The sequence below is a fragment of the Hypomesus nipponensis genome, chromosome 2, assembly GCF_054491055.1.
Source record: "Hypomesus nipponensis isolate SF chromosome 2, ASM5449105v1, whole genome shotgun sequence".
Taxonomy (NCBI): Eukaryota; Metazoa; Chordata; class Actinopteri; order Osmeriformes; family Osmeridae; genus Hypomesus; species Hypomesus nipponensis.
The window spans coordinates 9,661,934-9,680,686 of NC_140362.1; the positions used below are offsets into that span (position 1 = coordinate 9,661,934).

The 18,753-nt window shown below is 37.4% G+C and overlaps 3 long non-coding RNA genes across 4 annotated transcripts; all 3 read left to right on the plus strand.

The window, feature by feature from the left end:
- The first annotated feature begins 10,244 nt into the window (after positions 1 to 10,244).
- LOC146300683 (uncharacterized) lies at positions 10,245 to 11,265 on the plus strand. The gene is made up of 3 exons (XR_014729669.1): positions 10,245 to 10,863; positions 10,957 to 11,030; positions 11,132 to 11,265. It is a non-coding gene; the product is annotated as an uncharacterized LOC146300683 (long non-coding RNA).
- A 1,255-nt stretch (positions 11,266 to 12,520) lies between these two features.
- LOC146300684 (uncharacterized) lies at positions 12,521 to 13,389 on the plus strand. Its single transcript, XR_014729686.1, has 3 exons — positions 12,521 to 13,015; positions 13,109 to 13,182; positions 13,285 to 13,389. It is a non-coding gene; the product is annotated as an uncharacterized LOC146300684 (long non-coding RNA).
- A 2,711-nt stretch (positions 13,390 to 16,100) lies between these two features.
- On the plus strand, positions 16,101 to 17,881 carry LOC146300685 (uncharacterized). Of its 2 annotated transcripts, XR_014729671.1 has the most exons (4): positions 16,101 to 16,135; positions 17,290 to 17,479; positions 17,573 to 17,646; positions 17,748 to 17,881. It is a non-coding gene; the product is annotated as an uncharacterized LOC146300685 (long non-coding RNA). The 2 variants fall into 2 exon arrangements; XR_014729670.1 differs by lacking the exon at positions 16,101 to 16,135 and having other exon boundaries at positions 16,893 to 17,479.
- Positions 17,882 to 18,753: the final 872 nt, after the last annotated feature.

The following is an 18,753-nucleotide window of genomic DNA, read 5'->3' on the forward strand; positions in this document are numbered from 1 at the left end:
GCTGTGAACTATGGCTTACACGCAGCGTTCAACGTTCAAATTGGTGCTAACAATAAGTTTATGACTTCCATGCTTCTGTTGCTGTATATATATTGAAAAGGTGTTTGGTGAAGATGTTTAGCCCTTAAATTCTCTTTTTGAGACTTTTGATTTGTTATTGCTCTAAAGTGCTTTTCAGCTCCTGAATAGCGTTTTCAATGCATTTACAAAGTTTGGCATGTAACTTCTGGCTGGATGGTTTTCTTGATGTTTGAAGTGTTATAACATGCTTCTGTGGCAGTTTAGACATGGAAAAGGTGTTTTGTGAAGATGTTTAGCCCTTAGATTCACTTTTTGAGACTTTCCATTTTGTATTGCACTAAAGTGCTTTTCAGCTCCTGAATAGCATTTTCAATGCATTTACAAAGTTTGGCATCTAACTTCTGGCTGAATGGTTTTCTTGATGTTTGAAGTGTTATAACATGCTTCTGTGGCTGTATATATATTGAAAAGGTGTTTTGTGAAGATGTTTAGCCATTAGATTCTGTTTTTGAGACTTTCATTTGTTCATTGCTTTAAAGTGCTTTTCAGCTCCTGAATAGCATTTTCAATGCATTTACAAAGTTTGGCATGTAACTTCTGGCTGAGTTGTTTTCTTGATGTTTGAAGTGTTATAACATGCTTCTGTGGCAGTTTATACATGGAAAATGTGTTTTGTGAAGATGTTTAGCCCTTAGATTCCCGTTTTGAGACTTTCCATTTCTTATTGCAAATATAAGACACTCAAAGCTTCTGCTGTTTTGAGATGCTGTGAACTATGGCTTACACGCAGCGTTCAACGTTCAAATTGGTGCCAACAATAAGTTTATGACTTCCATGCTTCTGTGGCTGTATATATATTGAAAAGGTGTTTTGTGAAGATGTTTAGCCCTTAAATTCACTTTTTGAGACTTTCCATTTGTTATTGCTCTAAAGTGCTTTTCAGCTCCTGAATAGCGTTTTCAATGCATTTACAAAGTTTGGCATGTAACTTCTGGCTGGATGGTTTTCTTAATGTTTGAAGTGTTATACAATGCTTCTGTGGCAGTTTAGACATGGAAAAGGTGTTTTGTGAAGATGTTTAGCCCTTAGATTCACTTTTTGAGACTTTCCATTTTGTATTGCACTAAAGTGCTTTTCAGCTCCTGAATAGCGTTTTCAAGCATTTACAAAGTTTGGCATGTAACTTCTGGCTGAGTGGTTTTCTTGATGTTTGAAGTGTTATAACATGCTTCTGTGGCAGTTTATACTTGGAAAATGTGTTTTGTGAAGATGTTTAGCCCTTAGATGTTTAGCTTTTTTTGTGAAGTGCTTTTCAGCTCCTGAATAGCGTTTTCAATGCATTTACAAAGTCTGGCATATAACTTCTGACTGAATGGTTTTCTTGATGTTTGAAGTGTTATAACATGCTTCTGTGGCTGTATATATATTGAAAAGGTGTTTTGTGAAGATGTTTAGCCATTAGATTCCGTTTATGAGACTTTCTTTTTTTTTATTGCTCAAAGTGCTTTTCAGCTCCTGAATAGCGTTTTCAATGCATTTACAAAGTTTGACATGTAACTTCTGGCTGGATGGTTTTCTTGATGTTTGAAGTGTTATACAATGATTCTGTGGCAGTTTAGACATGGAAAAGGTGTTTTGTGAAGATGTTTAGCCCTTAGATTCACTTTTTGAGACTTTCCACTTTGTACTGCACTAAAGTGCTTTTCAGCTCCTGAATAGCATTTTCAATGCATTTACAAAGTTTGGCATGTAACTTCTGGCTGAGTTGTTTTCTTGATGTTTGAAGTGTTATAACATGCTTCTGTGGCAGTTTTTACATGGAAAATTTGTTTTGTGAAGATTTTTAGCCCTTAGATTCACGTTTTGAGACTTTCCATTTCTTATTGCAAATATAAGACACTCAAAGCTTCTGCTGTTTTGAGATGCTGTGAACTATGGCTTACACGCAGCGTTCAACGTTCAAATTGGTGCTAACAATAAGTTTATGACTTCCATGCTTCTGTGGCTGTATATATATTGAAAAGGTGTTTTGTGAAGATGTTTAGCCATTTGATTCTGTTTTTGAGACTTTCATTTGTTCATTGCTTTAAAGTGCATTTCAGCTCCTGAATAGCGTTTTCAATGCATTTACAAAGTTTGGCATCTAACTTCTGGCTGAATGGTTTTCTTGATGTTTGAAGTGTTATAACATGCTTCTGTGCCTGTATATATATTGAAAAGGTGTTTTTTGAAGATGTTTAGCCATTAGATTCTGTTTTTGAGACTTACATTTGTTCATTGCTTTAAAGTGCTTTTCAGCTCCTGAATAGCGTTTTCAATGCATTTACAAAGTTTGGCATGTAACTTCTGGCTGAGTGGTTTTCTTGATGTTTGAAGTGTTATAACATGCTTCTGTGGCAGTTTAGACATGGAAAATTTGTTTTGTGAAGATGTTTAGCCCTTAGATTCCCGTTTTGAGACTTTCCATTTCTTATTGCAAATATAAGACACTCAAAGCTTCTGCTGTTTTGAGATGCTGTGAACTATGGCTTACACGCAGCGTTCAACGTTCAAATTGGTGCTAACAATAAGTTTATGAGTTCCATGCTTCTGTGGCTGTATATATATTGAAAAGGTGTTTGGTGAAGATGTTTAGCCCTTAAATTCACTTTTTGAGACTTTCCATTTGTTATTGCTCTAAAGTGCTTTTCAGCTCCTGAATAGCGTTTTCAATGCATTTACAAATTTTGGCATGTAACTTCTGGCTGGATGGTTTTCTTGATGTTTGAAGTGTTATACAATGCTTCTGTGGCAGTTTAGACATGGAAAAGGTGTTTTGTGAAGATGTTTAGCCCTTAGATTCACTTTTTGAGACTTTCCATTTTGTATTGCACTAAAGTGCTTTTCAGCTCCTGAATAGCATTTTCAATGCATTTACAAAGTTTGGCATCTAACTTCTGGCTGAATGGTTTTCTTGATGTTTGAAGTGTTATAACATGCTTCTGTGGCTGTATATATATTGAAAAGGTGTTTTGTGAAGATGTTTAGCCATTAGATTCTGTTTTTGAGACTTTCATTTGTTCATTGCTTTAAAGTGCTTTTCAACTCCTGAATAGCGTTTTCAATGCATTTACAAAGTTTGGCATGTAACTTCTGGCTGAGTGGTTTTCTTGATGTTTGAAGTGTTATAACATGCTTCTGTGGCAGTTTTTACATGGAAAATTTGTTTTGTGAAGATGTTTAGCCCTTAGATTCCCGTTTTGAGACTTTCCATTTCTTATTGCAAATATAAGACACTCAAAGCTTCTGCTGTTTTGAGATGCTGTGAACTATGGCTTACACGCAGCGTTCAACGTTCAAATTGGTGCTAACAATAAGTTTATGACTTCCATGCTTCTGTGGCTGTATATATATTGAAAAGGTGTTTTGTGAAGATGTTTAGCCCTTAAATTCACTTTTTGAGACTTTCCATTTGTTATTGCTCTAAAGTGCTTTTCAGCTCCTGAATAGCGTTTTCAATGCATTTACAAAGTTTGGCATGTAACTTCTGGCTGGATGGTTTTCTTAATGTTTGAAGTGTTATACAATGCTTCTGTGGCAGTTTAGACATGGAAAAGGTGTTTTGTGAAGATGTTTAGCCCTTAGATTCACTTTTTGAGACTTTCAATTTTGTATTGCACTAAAGTGCTTTTCAGCTCCTGAATAGCGTTTTCAAGCATTTACAAAGTTTGGCATGTAACTTCTGGCTGAGTGGTTTTCTTGATGTTTGAAGTGTTATAACATGCTTCTGTGGCAGTTTATACATGGAAAATGTGTTTTGTGAAGATGTTTAGCCCTTAGATGTTTAGCTTTTATTTTGTGAAGTGCTTTTCAGCTCCTGAATAGCGTTTTCAATGCATTTACAAAGTCTGGCATATAACTTCTGACTGAATGGTTTTCTTGATGTTTGAAGTGTTATAACATGCTTCTGTGGCTGTATATATATTGAAAAGGTGTTTTGTGAAGATGTTCAGCCATTAGATTCCGTTTATGAGACTTTCTTTTTTTTATTGCTCTAAAGTGCTTTTCAGCTCCTGAATAGCGTTTTCAAGCATTTACAAAGTTTGGCATGTAACTTCTGGCTGAGTGGTTTTCTTGATGTTTGAAGTGTTATAACATGCTTCTGTGGCAGTTTTTACATGGAAAATTTGTTTTGTGAAGATTTTTAGCCCTTAGATTCACGTTTTGAGACTTTCCATTTCTTATTGCAAATATAAGACACTCAAAGCTTCTGCTGTTTTGAGATGCTGTGAACTATGGCTTACACGCAGCGTTCAACGTTCAAATTGGTGCTAACAATAAGTTTATGACTTCCATGCTTCTGTGGCTGTATATATATTGAAAAGGTGTTTTGTGAAGATGTTTAGCCATTTGATTCTGTTTTTGAGACTTTCATTTGTTCATTGCTTTAAAGTGCATTTCAGCTCCTGAATAGCGTTTTCAATGCATTTACAAAGTTTGGCATCTAACTTCTGGCTGAATGGTTTTCTTGATGTTTGAAGTGTTATAACATGCTTCTGTGCCTGTATATATATTGAAAAGGTGTTTTTTGAAGATGTTTAGCCATTAGATTCTGTTTTTGAGACTTACATTTGTTCATTGCTTTAAAGTGCTTTTCAGCTCCTGAATAGCGTTTTCAATGCATTTACAAAGTTTGGCATGTAACTTCTGGCTGAGTGGTTTTCTTGATGTTTGAAGTGTTATAACATGCTTCTGTGGCAGTTTAGACATGGAAAATTTGTTTTGTGAAGATGTTTAGCCCTTAGATTCCCGTTTTGAGACTTTCCATTTCTTATTGCAAATATAAGACACTCAAAGCTTCTGCTGTTTTGAGATGCTGTGAACTATGGCTTACACGCAGCGTTCAACGTTCAAATTGGTGCTAACAATAAGTTTATGAGTTCCATGCTTCTGTGGCTGTATATATATTGAAAAGGTGTTTGGTGAAGATGTTTAGCCCTTAAATTCACTTTTTGAGACTTTCCATTTGTTATTGCTCTAAAGTGCTTTTCAGCTCCTGAATAGCGTTTTCAATGCATTTACAAATTTTGGCATGTAACTTCTGGCTGGATGGTTTTCTTGATGTTTGAAGTGTTATACAATGCTTCTGTGGCAGTTTAGACATGGAAAAGGTGTTTTGTGAAGATGTTTAGCCCTTAGATTCACTTTTTGAGACTTTCCATTTTGTATTGCACTAAAGTGCTTTTCAGCTCCTGAATAGCATTTTCAATGCATTTACAAAGTTTGGCATCTAACTTCTGGCTGAATGGTTTTCTTGATGTTTGAAGTGTTATAACATGCTTCTGTGGCTGTATATATATTGAAAAGGTGTTTTGTGAAGATGTTTAGCCATTAGATTCTGTTTTTGAGACTTTCATTTGTTCATTGCTTTAAAGTGCTTTTCAACTCCTGAATAGCGTTTTCAATGCATTTACAAAGTTTGGCATGTAACTTCTGGCTGAGTGGTTTTCTTGATGTTTGAAGTGTTATAACATGCTTCTGTGGCAGTTTTTACATGGAAAATTTGTTTTGTGAAGATGTTTAGCCCTTAGATTCCCGTTTTGAGACTTTCCATTTCTTATTGCAAATATAAGACACTCAAAGCTTCTGCTGTTTTGAGATGCTGTGAACTATGGCTTACACGCAGCGTTCAACGTTCAAATTGGTGCTAACAATAAGTTTATGACTTCCATGCTTCTGTGGCTGTATATATATTGAAAAGGTGTTTTGTGAAGATGTTTAGCCCTTAAATTCACTTTTTGAGACTTTCCATTTGTTATTGCTCTAAAGTGCTTTTCAGCTCCTGAATAGCGTTTTCAATGCATTTACAAAGTTTGGCATGTAACTTCTGGCTGGATGGTTTTCTTAATGTTTGAAGTGTTATACAATGCTTCTGTGGCAGTTTAGACATGGAAAAGGTGTTTTGTGAAGATGTTTAGCCCTTAGATTCACTTTTTGAGACTTTCCATTTTGTATTGCACTAAAGTGCTTTTCAGCTCCTGAATAGCGTTTTCAAGCATTTACAAAGTTTGGCATGTAACTTCTGGCTGAGTGGTTTTCTTGATGTTTGAAGTGTTATAACATGCTTCTGTGGCAGTTTATACATGGAAAATGTGTTTTGTGAAGATGTTTAGCCCTTAGATGTTTAGCTTTTATTTTGTGAAGTGCTTTTCAGCTCCTGAATAGCGTTTTCAATGCATTTACAAAGTCTGGCATATAACTTCTGACTGAATGGTTTTCTTGATGTTTGAAGTGTTATAACATGCTTCTGTGGCTGTATATATATTGAAAAGGTGTTTTGTGAAGATGTTCAGCCATTAGATTCCGTTTATGAGACTTTCTTTTTTTTATTGCTCTAAAGTGCTTTTCAGCTCCTGAATAGCGTTTTCAAGCATTTACAAAGTTTGGCATGTAACTTCTGGCTGAGTGGTTTTCTTGATGTTTGAAGTGTTATAACATGCTTCTGTGGCAGTTTATACATGGAAAATGTGTTTTGTGAAGATGTTTAGCCCTTAGATGTTTAGCTTTTTTTTGTGAAGTGCTTTTCAGCTCCTGAATAGCGTTTTCAATGCATTTACAAAGTCTGGCATATAACTTCTGACTGAATGGTTTTCTTGATGTTTGAAGTGTTATAACATGCTTCTGTGGCTGTATATATATTGAAAAGTTGTTTTGTGAAGATGTTTAGCCCTTAGATTCACTTTTTGAGACTTTCCACTTTGTACTGCACTAAAGTGCTTTTCAGCTCCTGAATAGCATTTTCAATGCATTTACAAAGTTTGGCATGTAACTTCTGGCTGAGTTGTTTTCTTGATGTTTGAAGTGTTATAACATGCTTCTGTGGCAGTTTTTACATGGAAAATTTGTTTTGTGAAGATGTTTAGCCCTTAGATTCCCGTTTTGAGACTTTCCATTTCTTATTGCAAATATAAGACACTCAAAGCTTCTGCTGTTTTGAGATGCTGTGAACTATGGCTTCCACGCTGCGTTCAACGTTCAAATTGGTGCTAACAATAAGTTTATGACTTCCATGCTTCTGTGGCTGTATATATATTGAAAAGGTGTTTGGTGAAGATGTTTAGCCCTTAAATTCACTTTTTGAGACTTTCCATTTGTTATTGCTCTAAAGTGCTTTTCAGCTCCTGAATAGCGTTTTCAATGCATTTACAAAGTTTGGCATGTAACTTCTGGCTGGATGGTTTTCTTAATGTTTGAAGTGTTATACAATGCTTCTGTTGCAGTTTAGACATGGAAAAGGTGTTTTGTGAAGATGTTTAGCCCTTAGATTCACTTTTTGAGACTTTCCATTTTGTATTGCACTAAAGTGCTTTTCAGCTCCTGAATAGCGTTTTCAATGTATTTACAATGTTTGGCATGTAACTTCTGGCTGAATGGTTTTCTTGATGTTTCAAGTGTTATAACATGCTTCTGTGGCAGTTTATACTTGGAAAATGTGTTTTGTGAAGATGTTTAGCCCTTAGATGTTTAGCTTTTTTTTGTGAAGTGCTTTTCAGCTCCTGAATAGCGTTTTCAATGCATTTACAAAGTCTGGCATATAACTTCTGACTGAATGGTTTTCTTGATGTTTGAAGTGTTATAACATGCTTCTGTGGCTGTATATATATTGAAAAGGTGTTTTGTGAAGATGTTTAGCCATTAGATTCCGTTTATGAGACTTTCTTTTTTTTTATTGCTCAAAGTGCTTTTCAGCTCCTGAATAGCGTTTTCAATGCATTTACAATGTCTGGAATATAACTTCTGACTGAATGGTTTTCTTGATGTTTGAAGTGTTATAACATGCTTCTGTGGCTGTATATATATTGAAAAGGTGTTTTGTGAAGATGTTTAGCCATTAGATTCCGTTTATGAGACTTTCTTTTTTTTTATTGCTCAAAGTGCTTTTTAGCTCCTGAATAGCGTTTTCAATGCATTTACAAAGTTTGACATGTAACTTCTGGCTGGATGGTTTTCTTGATGTTTGAAGTGTTATACAATGCTTCTGTGGCAGTTTAGACATGGAAAAGGTGTTTTGTGAAGATGTTTAGCCCTTAGATTCACTTTTTGAGACTTTCCACTTTGTACTGCACTAAAGTGCTTTTCAGCTCCTGAATAGCATTTTCAATGCATTTACAAAGTTTGGCATGTAACTTCTGGCTGAGTTGTTTTCTTGATGTTTGAAGTGTTATAACATGCTTCTGTGGCAGTTTTTACATGGAAAATTTGTTTTGTGAAGATGTTTAGCCCTTAGATTCCCGTTTTGAGACTTTCCATTTCTTATTGCAAATATAAGACACTCAAAGCTTCTGCTGTTTTGAGATGCTGTGAACTATGGCTTCCACGCTGCGTTCGACGTTCAAATTGGTGCTAACAATAAGTTTATGACTTCCATGCTTCTGTGGCTGTATATATATTGAAAAGGTGTTTGGTGAAGATGTTTAGCCCTTAAATTCACTTTTTGAGACTTTCCATTTGTTATTGCTCTAAAGTGCTTTTCAGCTCCTGAATAACAATTTCAATGCATTTACAAAGTTTGGCATGTAACTTCTGGCTGGATGGTTTTCTTAATGTTTGAAGTGTTATACAATGCTTCTGTTGCAGTTTAGACATGGAAAAGGTGTTTTGTGAAGATGTTTAGCCCTTAGATTCACTTTTTGAGACTTTCCATTTTGTATTGCACTAAAGTGCTTTTCAGCTCCTGAATAGCGTTTTCAAGCATTTACAAAGTTTGGCATGTAACTTCTGGCTGAGTGGTTTTCTTGATGTTTGAAGTGTTATAACATGCTTCTGTGGCAGTTTATACATGGAAAATGTGTTTTGTGAAGATGTTTAGCTTTTTTTTGTGAAGTGCTTTTCAGCTCCTGAATAGCGTTTTCAATGCATTTACAAAGTCTGGCATATAACTTCTGACTGAATGGTTTTCTTGATGTTTGAAGTGTTATAACATGCTTCTGTGGCTGTATATATATTGAAAAGGTGTTTTGTGAAGATGTTTAGCCATTAGATTCCGTTTATGAGACTTTCTTTTTTTTTATTGCTCAAAGTGCTTTTCAGCTCCTGAATAGCGTTTTCAATGCATTTACAAAGTTTGACATGTAACTTCTGGCTGGATGGTTTTCTTGATGTTTGAAGTGTTATACAATGATTCTGTGGCAGTTTAGACATGGAAAAGGTGTTTTGTGAAGATGTTTAGCCCTTAGATTCACTTTTTGAGACTTTCCACTTTGTACTGCACTAAAGTGCTTTTCAACTCCTGAATAGCATTTTCAATGCATTTACAAAGTTTGGCATGTAACTTCTGGCTGAGTTGTTTTCTTGATGTTTGAAGTGTTATAACATGCTTCTGTGGCAGTTTTTACATGGAAAATTTGTTTTGTGAAGATTTTTAGCCCTTAGATTCACGTTTTGAGACTTTCCATTTCTTATTGCAAATATAAGACACTCAAAGCTTCTGCTGTTTTGAGATGCTGTGAACTATGGCTTACACGCAGCGTTCAACGTTCAAATTGGTGCTAACAATAAGTTTATGACTTCCATGCTTCTGTGGCTGTATATATATTGAAAAGGTGTTTTGTGAAGATGTTTAGCCATTAGATTCTGTTTTTGAGACTTTCATTTGTTCATTGCTTTAAAGTGCATTTCAGCTCCTGAATAGCGTTTTCAATGCATTTACAAAGTTTGGCATCTAACTTCTGGCTGAATGGTTTTCTTGATGTTTGAAGTGTTATAACATGCTTCTGTGCCTGTATATATATTGAAAAGGTGTTTTTTGAAGATGTTTAGCCATTAGATTCTGTTTTTGAGACTTACATTTGTTCATTGCTTTAAAGTGCTTTTCAGCTCCTGAATAGCGTTTTCAATGCATTTACAAAGTTTGGCATGTAACTTCTGGCTGAGTGGTTTTCTTGATGTTTGAAGTGTTATAACATGCTTCTGTGGCAGTTTTTACGTGGAAAATTTGTTTTGTGAAGATGTTTAGCCCTTAGATGTTAAGCTTTTTTTGTGAAGTGCTTTTCAGCTCCTGAATAGCGTTTTCAATGCATTTACAAAGTTTGGCATGTAACTTCTGGCTGGATGGTTTTCTTGATGTTTGAAGTGTTATACAACTGTGGCAGTTTAGACATGGAAAAGGTGTTTTGTGAAGATGTTTAGCCATTAGATTCTGTTTTTGAGACTTTCATTTGTTCATTGCTTTAAAGTGCTTTTCAGCCTCCTGAATAGCGTTTTCAATGCATTTACAAAGTTTGGCATGTAACTTCTGGCTGAATGGTTTTCTTGATGTTTGAAGTGTTATAACATGCTTCTGTGGCAGTTTTTACATGGAAAATTTGTTTTGTGAAAATGTTTAGCCCTTAGATTCACGTTTTGAGACTTTCCATTTTTTATTGCAAATATAAGACACTCAAAGCTTCTCAATAGCATTGCCAACTCATTGTAAGGCATACTTAAGTTGTTCTGATCGTGGCAGGGGGATACATATTTGTCGTAACAACAAATGTTGTCTTACTAATGCTTTGTATACAACCATTCAAGGTAACGTGTTATTTACATCAATGTTACAGCTAATGTAGAAGAACCACAGTGTATGCCAATCATGTTAACTCTTGTAAACGTGTTTTACTTGTCTTTACTGACAGACACATTACAGGTTATGTTCCAGAAAGATGGAGACATTGGAGGAGAACCAGCGAGAGGCTCTCCTATTCAGGCGACGACAGGGTAAACACGCTAAAGAGGTGCCAGTGATGGACCTACAGGTGGCCCAAACACAGGCTGAACTCCAAGACCTTGAGGAGCACCTTTAGGTGCTGGAGTTCCGAAAGTGTGGTAGGTGTTTTGAGATGCTGTGAACTATGGCTTACACGCAGCGTTCAACGTTCAAATTGGTGCTAACAATAAGTTTATGACTTCTAATTGCAGATGCTGTGATGAAGTGGAAGACGGGACTAGGAGAGAAGGCTGTGGAGCTCTTCAGAGCATAGACACTCAAACACGTATATTATTCTAGATGTGATATTTTAATGACTTGTATAGCCCCTTTCATACGTGCAATTATGTTGATAGGACACTAACTTATTTTGTGCTTCATTGTCAGGGCCAACAGACAGGACCTGTAGCAGGAACTGGCAGAAGATGTTCATTCACTGTTTGGCACTTTGTTTGAAATAAAATTACTGAATGTTACATGGAAATCCTGCCTTGTTTATGATTAGCTTGAGTTAGGCTACACACCACACAAATATAGACCTCCTGAAGTTGGCTATGTAACCTATTATACAAGAACAAGTAGCATTTGGAGCAAATGAGGTCTGCATATGAACCGCCCAAATATAAGCAATAGAATTGAAAAATATAGGTTAGTAATTAACGTCGCAGTTACGGACTGGCAACGTCGGAAAATGTAATTGCTAGGAGGTCGCAGTTACGGATGGGCAACGTAGGAAAATAACGTTGCTAGGTCGCGGTTACGGACGGACAACGTCGGAAAATAACATTGCGACGACGTCGCGGTTACGGACTGGCAACGTCAGAAAGTTACGTTGCTAGGAGGTTGCGGTTACGGACTGGCAACGTCGGAAAATAACGTTGCCACGACGTTGCGGTTTCGGACTGGCAACGTCACAAGATGACGTTGCGGCAACCTACTGGCGCCCCACAGATGCATGGTCCCGCAACGTCGCCAAAGACATTGCGGCAACTTATGTTTGGTCAACGAGTGACGTTGCGGCAACGTAAGGGCAACTTAACTGTGTTAGCTGGGAAATTGCTTTTCAGCTCCTGAATAGCGTTTTCAATGCATTTACAAATTTTGGCATGTATCTTCTGGCTGAATGGTTTTATTGATGTTTGAAGTGTTATAACATACTTCTATGGGTATTTATACATGGTAAAGGGGTTTTGAGTAGATGTTTGGCCATTAGATTCCGTTTTTGAGACTTTCATTTTTTTATTGCTCTAAATGCTTTTCAGCTCCTGAATAGCGTTTTCAATGCATTTACAATGTTTGGCATGTAACTTGTGGCTGAATGGTTTTCTTGATGTTTGAAGTGTTATAACATGCTTCTGTGGCTGTATATATATTAAAAAGGGGTTTTGTGAAGATGTTTAGCCTTTAGATTCCGTTTTTGAGACTTTCCATTTTGTATTGCTCTAAAGTGCTTTTCAGCTCCTGAATAGCATTTTCAATGCATTTACAATGTTTGGCATGTAACTTCTGGCTGAATGGTTTTCTTGATGTTTGAAGTGTTATATAATGCTTCTGTGGTAGTTTAGACATGGAAAAGGTGTTTTGTGAAGATCTTTAGCCCTTAGATTCACTTTTTGAGACTTTCCATTTTGTATTGCTCTACAGTGCTTTTCAGCTCCTGAATAGCATTTTCAATGCATTTACAAAGTTTGGCATGTAACTTCTGGCTGAATGGTTTTCTTGATGTTTGAAGTGTTATAACATGCTTCTGTGGCAGTTTTTACATGGAAAATTTGTTTTGTGAAAATGTTTAGCCCTTAGATTCACGTTTTGAGACTTTCCATTTTTTATTGCAAATATAAGACACTCAAAGCTTCTCAATAGCATTGCCAACTCATTGTAAGGCATACTTAAGTTGTTCTGATCGTGGCAGGGGGATACATATTTGTCGTAACAACAAATGTTGTCTTACTAATGCTTTGTATACAACCATTCAAGGTAACGTGTTATTTACATCAATGTTACAGCTAATGTAGAAGAACCACAGTGTATGCCAATCATGTTAACTCTTGTAAACGTGTTTTACTTGTCTTTACTGACAGACACATTACAGGTTATGTTCCAGAAAGATGGAGACATTGGAGGAGAACCAGCGAGAGGCTCTCCTATTCAGGCGACGACAGGGTAAACACGCTAAAGAGGTGCCAGTGATGGACCTACAGGTGGCCCAAACACAGGCTGAACTCCAAGACCTTGAGGAGCACCTTTAGGTGCTGGAGTTCCCAAAGTGTGGTAGGTGTTTTGAGATGCTGTGAACTATGGCTTACACGCAGCGTTCAACGTTCAAATTGGTGCTAACAATAAGTTTATGACTTCTAATTGCAGATGCTGTGATGAAGTGGAAGACGGGACTAGGAGAGAAGGCTGTGGAGCTCTTCAGAGCATAGACACTCAAACACGTATATTATTCTAGATGTGATATTTAAATTGACTTGTATAGCCCCTTTCATACGTGCAATTATGTTGATAGGACACTAACTTATTTTGTGCTTCATTGTCAGGGCCAACAGACAGGACCTGTAGCAGGAACTGGCAGAAGATGTTCATTCACTGTTTGGCACTTTGTTTGAAATAAAATTACTGAATGTTACATGGAAATCCTGCCTTGTTTATGATTAGCTTGAGTTAGGCTACACACCACACAAATATAGACCTCCTGAAGTTGGCTATGTAACCTATTATACAAGAACAAGTAGCATTTGGAGCAAATGAGGTCTGCATATGAACCGCCCAAATATAAGCAATAGAATTGAAAAATATAGGTTAGTAATTAACGTCGCAGTTACGGACTGGCAACGTCGGAAAATGTAATTGCTAGGAGGTCGCAGTTACGGATGGGCAACGTAGGAAAATAACGTTGCTAGGTCGCGGTTACGGACGGACAACGTCGGAAAATAACATTGCGACGACGTCGCGGTTACGGACTGGCAACGTCAGAAAGTTACGTTGCTAGGAGGTTGCGGTTACGGACTGGCAACGTCGGAAAATAACGTTGCCACGACGTTGCGGTTTCGGACTGGCAACGTCACAAGATGACGTTGCGGCAACCTACTGGCGCCCCACAGATGCATGGTCCCGCAACGTCGCCAAAGACATTGCGGCAACTTATGTTTGGTCAACGAGTGACGTTGCGGCAACGTAAGGGCAACTTAACTGTGTTAGCTGGGAAATTGCTTTTCAGCTCCTGAATAGCGTTTTCAATGCATTTACAAAGTTTGGCATGTATCTTCTGGCTGAATGGTTTTATTGATGTTTGAAGTGTTATAACATACTTCTATGGGTATTAATACATGGTAAAGGGGTTTTGAGTAGATGTTTGGCCATTAGATTCCGTTTTTGAGACTTTCATTTTTTTATTGCTCTAAATGCTTTTCAGCTCCTGAATAGCGTTTTCAATGCATTTACAATGTTTGGCATGTAACTTGTGGCTGAATGGTTTTCTTGATGTTTGAAGTGTTATAACATGCTTCTGTGGCTGTATATATATTAAAAAGGGGTTTTGTGAAGATGTTTAGCCTTTAGATTCCGTTTTTGAGACTTTCCATTTTGTATTGCTCTAAAGTGCTTTTCAGCTCCTGAATAGCGTTTTCAATGCATTTACAATGTTTGGCATGTAACTTCTGGCTGAATGGTTTTCTTGATGTTTGAAGTGTTATATAATGCTTCTGTGGTAGTTTAGACATGGAAAAGGTGTTTTGTGAAGATCTTTAGCCCTTAGATTCACTTTTTGAGACTTTCCATTTTGTATTGCTCTACAGTGCTTTTCAGCTCCTGAATAGCATTTTCAATGCATTTACAAAGTTTGGCATGTAACTTCTGGCTGAGTTGTTTTCTTGATGTTTGAAGTGTTATAACATGCTTCTGTGGCAGTTTATACATGGAAAATTTGTTTTGTGAAGATGTTTAGCCCTTAGATTCACGTTTTGAGACTTTCCATTTCTTATTGCAAATATAAGACACTCAAAGCTTCAGCTGTTTTGAGATGCTGTGAACTATGGCTTACACGCAGCGTTCAACGTTCAAATTGGTGCTAACAATAAGTTTATGACTTCCATGCTTCTGTGGCTGTCGTAAATGGTCATGCCAAGGCAAAATACAGGAACTTCCGTTTCTTCGCTCACTTAGTTGCTTATCACGATATAAACTCTGTATTTTATAAGCCAATGTAATATACACATGGATACCTGTCACAAGACTCACAAGACAAGAGTGTTTTTGATTTAACTGCCAGGGTAAGATACTTACAAACGACTCATGTTTGGGATGTTTGGTGTTGAATGCCAGCGAGTAGGCTAAGCTAACGCTAGATGTGTTTATTGTTGCTAGGTTACGTATTAGTTCAATTGAAACCGTAACTCCATTTGAACATTTTTGAGTGCCGCAAAACAAAGGCAAAGAACCGTAACTGATGTTACAGCATTCTGCATTGGATTTCTAAAGCCAAAGCAGGCTTTTGGAAGGTACGGTGAAGACAACAACCTTATTTTCTCTGAAAAACAGACGAGTTCATTTAAGATATTTGGCCACATGATAAAGCAGACCTTAACTGTTCCGAAAATGAAAAAAAATCATTTTCGACAAAATTGAAGTTACGGTCTTTTGCCTTTGCACGGCAGAATAGACTTCTGCTCATTCTAAGGATTTTAGTTAATACATTTTGGGAAAATAATAAAATAAAATAGATGTAAATACTTAATTATAAAATATGCCATGATTCATTTCTGTGAGTGTACCCTTGAACTCTATCTGCCGTATCCACCGTGGATCCACCTGTCTCTTCTTGATCCCACAATGCAGTGCAGTTCAAGTGCAATTCAAGTTTTACAGTAATGTATTGGGTTATCTCAAAAGATAATTTGAATTGAGTATTTTACTGTGAAATAACCAAACAAAATGCTGTGAAATCCCGGTATCGATTTGTTCACAGTAACTTACTGTGTATACATTGATTTCACAGTAAATTCTACATTACAACATGATATCGTTATTATTACAGTTAAAGCCTGTAAAGTTATAATACAATGATTTATTGTGAAATATTGCAGTTAAATATTGTAAAATCCTGGTAACATTTTACGGTGAGGTTCATGCTAGGGGACGCGAGACCTAGCGCGTCAGCAAATCGTCATCACGTGTCAAGGTACACCCTCCTAATAGGGCGGGGTATATGGCAGGGATCCCAGGTCCTGCATTGCTAGTGCGACACAGACACTCTCGGTCTCCTGCGGCCTCCACCTCCCCGGCCTCCTCCATTTTGTCTGGTTTTTCTTTTTCTTCTTCCTCAGGGGGAATGCGTCGCTGCTCTCTGCCCGGATGTCAAGACGGTGTCTCAGGAGACAGTGTCTCAGTTGGGTGCGGCAGGGAGCCGTTGCGAGCACAACCATACGCCAAATCAAATATTACAATAATGTATTGTAACGTGTAATAATGTATCAAGTAACATAACATTACTGAGTCCTCCTGCCTGAACCATTTTGTATTGCACTAACGTGCTTTTCAGCTCCTGAATAGCATTTTCAATGCATTTACAAAGTTTGGCATCTAACTTCTGGCTGAATGGTTTTCTTGATGTTTGAAGTGTTATAACATGCTTCTGTGGCTGTATATATATTGAAAAGGTGTTTTGTGAAGATGTTTAGCCATTAGATTCAGTTTTTGAGACTTTCTTTTTTTTATTGCTATAAAGTGCTTTTCAGCTCCTGAATAGCGTTTTCAATGCATTTACAAAGTTTGGCATGTAACTTCTGGCTGGATGGTTTTCTTGATGTTTGAAGTGTTATACAACTGTGGCAGTTTAGACATGGAAAAGGTGTTTTGTGAAGATGTTTAGCCATTAGATTCCGTTTTTGAGACTTTCTTTTTTTTATTGCTATGAAGTGCTTTTCAGCTCCTGAATAGCGTTTTCAATGCATTTACAAAGTTTGGCATGTAACTTCTGGCTGGATGGTTTTCTTGATGTTTGAAGTGTTATACAACTGTGGCAGTTTAGACATGGAAAAGGTGTTTTGTGAAGATGTTTAGCCATTAGATTCTGTTTTTGAGACTTTCATTTGTTCATTGCTTTAAAGTGCTTTTCAGCCTCCTGAATAGCGTTTTCAATGCATTTACAAAGTTTGGCATGTAACTTCTGGCTGAATGGTTTTCTTGATGTTTGAAGTGTTATAACATGCTTCTGTGGCAGTTTTTACATGGAAAATTTGTTTTGTGAAAATGTTTAGCCCTTAGATTCACGTTTTGAGACTTTCCATTTTTTATTGCAAATATAAGACACTCAAAGCTTCTCAATAGCATTGCCAACTCATTGTAAGGCATACTTAAGTTGTTCTGATCGTGGCAGGGGGATACATATTTGTCGTAACAACAAATGTTGTCTTACTAATGCTTTGTATACAACCATTCAAGGTAACGTGTTATTTACATCAATGTTACAGCTAATGTAGAAGAACCACAGTGTATGCCAATCATGTTAACTCTTGTAAACGTGTTTTACTTGTCTTTACTGACAGACACATTACAGGTTATGTTCCAGAAAGATGGAGACATTGGAGGAGAACCAGCGAGAGGCTCTCCTATTCAGGCGACGACAGGGTAAACACGCTAAAGAGGTGCCAGTGATGGACCTACAGGTGGCCCAAACACAGGCTGAACTCCAAGACCTTGAGGAGCACCTTTAGGTGCTGGAGTTCCCAAAGTGTGGTAGGTGTTTTGAGATGCTGTGAACTATGGCTTACACGCAGCGTTCAACGTTCAAATTGGTGCTAACAATAAGTTTATGACTTCTAATTGCAGATGCTGTGATGAAGTGGAAGACGGGACTAGGAGAGAAGGCTGTGGAGCTCTTCAGAGCATAGACACTCAAACACGTATATTATTCTAGATGTGATATTTTTATGACTTGTATAGCCCCTTTCATACGTGCAATTATGTTGATAGGACACTAACTTATTTTGTGCTTCATTGTCAGGGCCAACAGACAGGACCTGTAGCAGGAACTGGCAGAAGATGTTCATTCACTGTTTGGCACTTTGTTTGAAATAAAATTACTGAATGTTACATGGAAATCCTGCCTTGTTTATGATTAGCTTGAGTTAGGCTACACACCACACAAATATAGACCTCCTGAAGTTGGCTATGTAACCTATTATACAAGAACAAGTAGCATTTGGAGCAAATGAGGTCTGCATATGAACCGCCCAAATATAAGCAATAGAATTGAAAAATATAGGTTAGTAATTAACGTCGCAGTTACGGACTGGCAACGTCGGAAAATGTAATTGCTAGGAGGTCGCAGTTACGGATGGGCAACGTAGGAAAATAACGTTGCTAGGTCGCGGTTACGGACGGACAACGTCGGAAAATAACATTGCGACGACGTCGCGGTTACGGACTGGCAACGTCAGAAAGTTACGTTGCTAGGAGGTTGCGGTTACGGACTGGCAACGTCGGAAAATAACGTTGCCACGACGTTGCGGTTTCGGACTGGCAACGTCACAAGATGACGTTGCGGCAACCTACTGGCGCCCCACAGATGCATGGTCCCGCAACGTCGCCAAAGACATTGCGGCAACTTATGTTTGGTCAACGAGTGACGTTGCGGCGACGTTGTATATATATTGAAAAGGTGTTTGGTGAAGATGTTTAGCCCTTAAATTCACTTTTTGAGACTTTCCATTTGTTATTGCTCTAAAGTGCTTTTCAGCTCCTGAATAGCGTTTTCAATGCATTTACAAAGTTTGGCATGTATCTTCTGGCTGAATGGTTTTATTGATGTTTGAAGTGTTATAACATACTTCTATGGGTATTTATACATGGTAAAGGGGTTTTGAGTAGATGTTTGGCCATTAGATTCCGTTTTTGAGACTTTCATTTTTTTATTGCTCTAAATGCTTTTCAGCTCCTGAATAGCGTTTTCAATGCATTTACAATGTTTGGCATGTAACTTGTGGCTGAATGGTTTTCTTGATGTTTGA